We start from the raw sequence: 7,617 nt of genomic DNA on the forward strand, positions 1-7,617 counted from the left end.
CCGGCCAACACTGTTTTCCGGCCAGAAATTGACAAAATTCGATCAAATTTCAATATTAATAAAAAATAATTGAAAACTTATCTGCGAATTACTGTTTACATGTGCTCAGAAATCAAAAAAGTCCGCATCCAAGTTTTCTCTAGAAGACATTGACTACATGTTCACCAAGAAGGAGACCCCGAAGTCGACTCCAGTGCCTAAGCCTCGTCCAGTCACGACCCGAGCCAAGTCAGGAGCAAAGAGGAAGAAGAGCTCCGAACCAGAGAACCCCTTTGAGACCGAGAAATAGCTTCTAGAGATGCTTCGACTGTAAGGATCCTTTATCCTTTCAATCTTTACTGTTCAAGTATTCTTCTAAGTCTGTCCTGTTTTCTTTTATAGGCCATCAATTCTGCTCGAAGCCATCATGAGAAGATCGTTGGAGAGTACGAGGAAACCCTTGCTGCGTTGAGGTCCATGGCTGCTGCTAAAGATAAGGCCCTCTCCAAAATGACCAAGGAGAAGAAACAGGCGGAGGATCATGCATCCACACTCGCGGTCCAAATGCCGGATGAGATCAACCGGGCTACCAACAAAGCAAAGATTTGGGCAGCTAAATCGGTTCTCCAAGCTAAGATCAAGCTGGTGACTGAGGCTAATGACCCATCGTTTGACAAATCCTCATGGGACATCAATCAGTGGAAGAAAGCCCTTTCTGACTTGGGTGGAGGTGAGGACGAAGAGGAAGGAGAGATGGGTGATGCGAGCGGAGCAGGTATGAGTGGGGTGAAGGATGCAGAGGAGACTGAAGAAGGAAAAAAAGCAACCGCGTAGGGTGAAGCAGCCGTAAAGGGGCGATGAAGGATACAGAAGACAAGGCCCGAGCCCGTTTTCTTTATTTTGTTTTATGATGTTTTTATGAATAATGGTTGTGGTTTGTAATAGACAGTCGTAACTAGGGTAAAGGATCCGTGATCATTAAGACAATTTGCAAGGGTAGCAAAGGTGGATGGATCCTCTGTTTGTGGGGATGAAACCTTTGGAGCCCCTGTTCTTTATTTTCCTGCACTTATTAACAATTAGTACTACTTACTTAACCCATGTGGATGGTCCATCTTTTTCGTGGTGAAATCCGGGTTAAGGATTTTGGATAAGTCCAAGTGACTTAAATAATAAAAAATTTTAACTATCTGTTTGTTACTTGTTATTTTGAAAGTTTGTTTGATAGAGTTTTAATCTAGTTGAATGATTTAAACAATAATCTCGAGCAAAAAGTTTTAGGATAAAATATCCTCATGAAAAATATTTAGGATAGAATATCCTTAAAATAATGAAAACTTTTTTGGATAGAATATTCTTAAAAAACAAACTTTAGGATAGAATATCCTTAAAAATTGATAAAATTTTTAGAATAGAATATCCTTAAAGGGATAATCCTTTAAACAAAAACATTTAAAATCATTCCAGCTAAGACAGTGTAAATTTATTAATAGAAATAATACCATAAGGTCTAAGTAGACCTAAGTTATCATAAGTACAGAACCTTCGGTGATTCTTGCAGAAATAAGCCAAGGATTTTGAATCCATGAGTCTTGTTTCTTGTTATTGAACTTAGAAAATCTGTTGCAAACAACTTGTAATATTAACAGGGATTGAACCCATTAAATTGGGGACAAGCCCAAATAAGAAACTGGGGACAAGCCCGTGCAACTGGGAACAAGCCCGTGAATTGGGGACAAGCCCGAAACTGGGGACAAGCCCAAAACTGGGGACTGGCCTAAGATACGGATGTCAACTGGGGACTCGCCCAAACCGGGGTTTAACCCAAACGTGAGATAACATGAAAATCTTTTAAACCGGTGGTATGATACGTCTACCATAAATAGTAGGATCCTCTATATAGCCAAAGACAACGAAATTGTCAGCCACTAAGAGTGTACTGGTCCCGCTGCCCCGGACTATACGTTGGATAACGTGCGCTACAAGCGAGAGTGTAGAAACTCTAATTCGTAAGAAATGTGAAAACCTTTAAACCTTAGGGGATATGACCATCGGGGGTCATACCCAATCGTGGGCTAGGCCAAAGGAAATAATAAAGTAATTTAAATGTAAAGGAGAGGTGGCCAACATCTAGATCATCAAATATATTATTATAAACCTGCATTGATACTTAAAACTTGAAAGAAACAAATCGTTAAGAATATGTTAGCCTTGAATTAATAATAAGAAATTAAAAAGAATAAGTAATCAGATAGATATTACTAATTTTTTGGATCCTTGATCCTCTTAGGATAATGGGTCCTCAAAGGATACTTGATCCTGATAAGAAGAAATACTTCTTGAGGTGGATAGCATTCCATGAACTTGGTAATATGTTGCCTTTCATAGTGAGCAAATGATATGCCCCATTTCCTGCCCCCGACTCAATCAGATATGGACCTTCCCATTTGGGTGCTAAATTTCTATCAGCCGGATTGGTTTTATTTTGGAAGGCTTTCCTCAAAACTAAATCTCCTTCTTGAAATATTCTGATCCTTATATTTCGTTGTATGCCCCAGCTACCCTTTGTTGATAAGCTGTCATTCTGATCTTGGCCAGGTCTCTGAGTTCTTCAACAGTATCCAAGTCTTCAAGAAGAATTTATTCTTTGGCCTCAGGATCACGGATGCTTGTTCTGGCTGTAGGAACCACCATTTCTGTAGGAATTACTGCCTCTGAGCCAAACACCAATGAGAAGGGTGTTTGGCCTGTTGCATTCTAGGGTGTTGTCCTGTCTGCCCAGAGAACATAAGGTAGCTCTTCGGCCCACTTGCCTTTCTTGGATCCTAGCTTCTTCATTAAGTTGTTGATGATTATCTTGTTGCTAGACTCTGCTTGACCATTAGCTTGAGGGTGCACTGGAGCAGAGGTAATCATCTTGATGCCCCAACTGTCACAAAAGTTAGTGGTTCTTTTCCTGATAAACTGGGAACCATTGTCACAAATAATTTCTGAAAGGATACCAAATCTAGTAATAATATTTCTTTTAATGAAAGATATCACCTCTTTTTCGCGTCCTTGGACAAAAGCTTCTGCTTCTATCCACTTCAAAAAGTAATCAGAAATTGCAAGCTTGAATACTTTTCCTCTCGGTGCCTTAGGTAGTTTGCCTACAATATCCATGCCCCACTTCATGAAAGGCTATGATGAGGATATAGGATACATAGGTTCTGCGGGTTTATGTAGGATGTTTGCATGCCTTTGACAAGCATCACATTTCTTCGAGTATTCTATAGCATCTCTCTTCATTGTTGGCCGGAAGTATCCTATTCTTAGAATTCTAGAAAACAGGGCTCTACCTCTGGTGTGATTACCACAATCACCTTCGAGAAAGTCTTTGAGCACCTCTTGGATTTCAATATCCTCGATGCACCTCAAGTATGGACCTACAAGAGATTTTCTGTATAGCATATCATCTAATAAAATATATTGTGATACCTTGAGTTTGAAAGATTTGGGACCTGGAACCTCTCCAGTTTGAATGTATTTTTTGATGGGAAGGATCCAGGATCCTTGGTTGTTTGAGGATGATGGATCCCAAAGTACTATTTGTTTGTCAGTTGTTATCTCCCCAACTTCTTGTTCTTCTATTGCTGGCGTGATTATATGAATGATTGGGATCTTCATGTCTTCTGGAATCTTCAAAGATGAGGCCAAATTTTCCAAGGCATCTGCCCCAGCATTCTCTTCCCTTGGTACCTGTACAATGCCAAATAATTCGAAGTATTTTGCTAATTCCTTCACAACATCTAGATATTTGATTAGTTTTTCACCTTTAACAGCATATGAGCCATTAAAGTGGTTAGCAATCAATAATGAATCTATATATATACTTGAAGATACCTGATCCTCATGCACTTAGCTAATTGCAAACCTACGATCAGAGCTTCATACTCTGCCTCATTGTTCGTTGCTTGAAACTCACAGGCTCTAGACTGGGGTAATATGACCCCCCGTGGCGATTTCAGTAGGATACCTAATCCTGTTCCTCTTACATTGAAAGCTCCATCTGTAAAGAGGATCCAAGGATCCTTGGTTTCTTCTAGTTGATGGACTTCTAGATCAGCTTCCTTTTGTATATCACTGCTGAAATCAACCACAAAGTTCGCTAGTGCTTGTGACTTGATGGCTGTCCTGGGTTCATATTGAATATCATATGCACTTAATTTCACAGCCCATTTGGCCATCCTTCCTGACAATTCTGGTTTTCTAAGCACATTCTTAACAGGATAATTAGTTCTTAAAATAATAGTATGAGTCTCAAAATAATGTCTTAATTTAGTAGAAGCCATAATAAGTACAAGAATTAATTTTTCTAAATGAGAATACCTGACTTCTACATCCAAAAGACTTTTACTTACAAAGTAAACGGGATGTTGTTAACCTACGTGATCCTTTACAAGGAAATCACTTACAGCATTACCTGAAACAGCTAGGTAGAGATATAAGGATTCTCCATCTACAGGCTTCATCAGAGATGGTGCTGAGGATAAGTAATCCTTTAAGGCTTTGAGTGCAGCCTCATGCTTTTCCGTCCATTCGAACTTCTTATTCTTCCTAAGAATGTCGTAGAAATTCTTGCATTTCTCAGAGTATCTGGAAATGAATCTATTGAGCGCAACAATTCTTCCGGTCAGCCTCTGGACATCTTTAGCATTTGCAGGAGACTTTAAGTTGATGATGGCTTCTTTCTGTTCTGGGCTAGCTTCTCTCCCTCTTTTGGTCACCATATATCCTAGAAACTTTCCAGCCTTAAAACCAAAATGGCACTTTGACGGATTTAGTTTCATGTTATATTGGTCAAGGATATTGAACGCTTCTTCAAGATCTCTAAGGTGATCCTCAGCTCTTTGATAACACAAAATAACATTGCAACAAGAAAGGTTATCGATAACACAAAATCTATGATAAGAACTTAACCCTTCGATGTATATCGAGAGATTAATGTCCCCCAATATTTTCTTTGTTTTTCCACTGAAACCAACTAGAACCGATGTTCTTGGGATGATCTCTGAATCTGGTATGTTCATTCTCTGAAGAACATCAGGTTGGATGATATTGACCGAGCTTCCACCGTCGACCAGGATCCTGTGTACATAATGGTTAGCAAAAAAATAAGGTAACGATCAAACCGTCATGGTGAGGATCCTGAATGCTCGATTTATCTTCTTCTTCGAAGAAGATCCTTTTGTCAGTGGTCAAGGTGGTAGATATAACTGGTCGATTCCCGTTATACATTTTGATCTCCTTTGCGTGCCTTTTAGTTGTAGAGAAGGAAGTGCCGCATATGTCTAATCCTCCGGAGATGAAATTAACCATGCACGTGTCTCGATGAGGATCCTGGATACTCGTATTATCTTCTTGATCAAAGAAGATTCTCCTATCAGTTATTGAAGTAGTGGGAATAAGTGATTCTTCCCCGTTGTTCAATTTGGTTTCCTCAACGAGGCTCTTCGTTGTAGGATAGGAAGTTCGAAATATGTTTGTGCTTCTGGAGATGAAGTTGATCACGCGCGCATCTGGTGGTGTTGGTGTTGCTTTTTGTGGAAGATCTTCAGGATCCTGGATCTTGGATTTCTTCCTTCCCAAGAGATCTTTAAAGTGGCCCTTGCTCAGGAGGTATCCAATTTCCCTCCTCAAGCGGATGCAATCGTCCTTCATATGGCCAAAATCTTCGTGGAAGGCCCACCACTTAGACTTGTCTCTGAAGGTGGTTGACTTCTCGTTCTTTCGGGGCCACCTTGCTTTCTACCCTAGATCCTTCGTGGCCCAAATCAAGCCATGGGTATCTATGGAGAAGCAATACTCAGAGATGCAGGAATAGTCTTCATCATCATCTCCTTCATCAACTGCTCGTACGTTTTGATTGATGAACTTGGTGTACGGCTTCGAGTTTTTGTTCCTGTATGAGGATCCTTTATTCTTGTCAGGGGATTCTTGTTTTGTCTGAGCCCACAATCGTTCTTGGATCCTTTTGTCGTCTTCCAGCTGTATAAACCTTAGTGCTTTGTTCTTTACTTCATCTAGAGACCTGCAAGGAGCCATCACAAGATCATCATAAAAGGGGGAGCCCCTCTAAAGTCCCATCTTGAATGCTTCAACAGCAGTAGCCATATCAAGATTGGGAATGTCCAGAGCATCCCTGCCGAACCTTGTAAAAAAATCCCTAAGGGATTCATAACTAGGCTAGATAACTTGGTATAAATCACTAGTTAAATTCTCAAATTTCCTACTATAGGAAAATTGACTGTTGAACAAGTTAACTAAGAGTGAGAAAGAAGTAACTGAAAAGGGAGGAAGACTTAGCAGCAATTTTAATGCTGATCCTGTCAGTGTGGATCCAAAGCCTTTGCACAGGCAGGCTTCCTTGAGTCTCTCAGGAATAGGATTGATCTCCATCCTTTCTCTGTACTGAGCCACATGTTCCTCAGGATCAGTAGTTGGGGGTCTGGAATCGCTTCGGGATTTCAGCATCACAGATAGGTGGAGCAAATCTGGATAAATTGGGGCTTCCCTCCGATATCTCGGGGATTGGACGTATCACCCTAGGAACACTGGATATCATATCCTTAAGCTTTTGTAGTTTCTTGGCCATAGCTTGGTTGATACCTGCATCCTGCATGGAACCACGGTTAGCATCTAAGGACATAGGATCATACAATTTACCTCTTTGTTGGGCGAAGGTCGGCATCCCGGATGAGTAGATGAGATAAGAAGAGTCTGCTACAGGAGTTGGTCCTCCAGAGGCTATGGTCTGCATGGGGATTATATCTCCATCATGGACTTCGGAGGATCGTTGATGTTGAACTCCTAAGGATCCTTGATTCTTGAGGAAGGATCCTTGAGGTTGGGAATTATAGGATCCTTGGTGATATAACCTAGAGGATCCTGGTTGAAGGATAGCCAGTCCTTGTTGGAAGTATGAGGATCCTTGAGTTTGCTGACCCATGGACCCTTGTTGAAGGATAGATGATCCTGGCTGAAATAACGAGGATCCTTGAGTCTGTTGATCCACAGACCCCTGTTGAATGATAGATGATCCTTGCTGAAGTAACGAGGATCCTTGAGTTTTTTGACCCATGGACCCCTGTTGAAGGATAGATGATCTTTGCGTGAACTGAGCCATGTATCCTGGACTGGTGAAATCCAACATCCTGGGCATCTGGGGAGTGTGACCCTCTGTCGGCCTCTTAGTTTTCTTGAGATCTTCTATCTCACGAAGGATCCTCTGGTTGGTCTTGTTCTGCTGCTCCATGTATGCTTTAAACTGCGAAAACATAGATGAAACATCACTGTTAGTATTAACCACCGGCGCAGCAGCAACGGTTTTCGAGCTCTGGAAGACTGGTAGTTGTGTCTTGCTCCCAGTAGCAGTAGGCCGTGGTGCTCCCGTGATTGGCGGATGCATCGGTGGCAAATTCCTTGATGAGAGAGGAACCGATGACGGCATGGTTGATGAAGTAGAGGTTGATTGAGAGGCCATTGATAGTGATACGGGTATGAAAAAATCAAAAGTTGATAGGAATGATATAGATTATAGCACCAATTGCCCCACGGTGGGCGCCAAATTGTTTTGGGTAAAAATATGCTAAGGATAAT

The sequence above is a fragment of the Bidens hawaiensis genome, unplaced genomic scaffold (assembly GCF_021521415.1).
Source record: "Bidens hawaiensis isolate Kalapana, Puna unplaced genomic scaffold, B.hawaiensis_p1.1 tig00005104_1, whole genome shotgun sequence".
NCBI lineage: Eukaryota > Viridiplantae > Streptophyta > Magnoliopsida > Asterales > Asteraceae > Bidens > Bidens hawaiensis.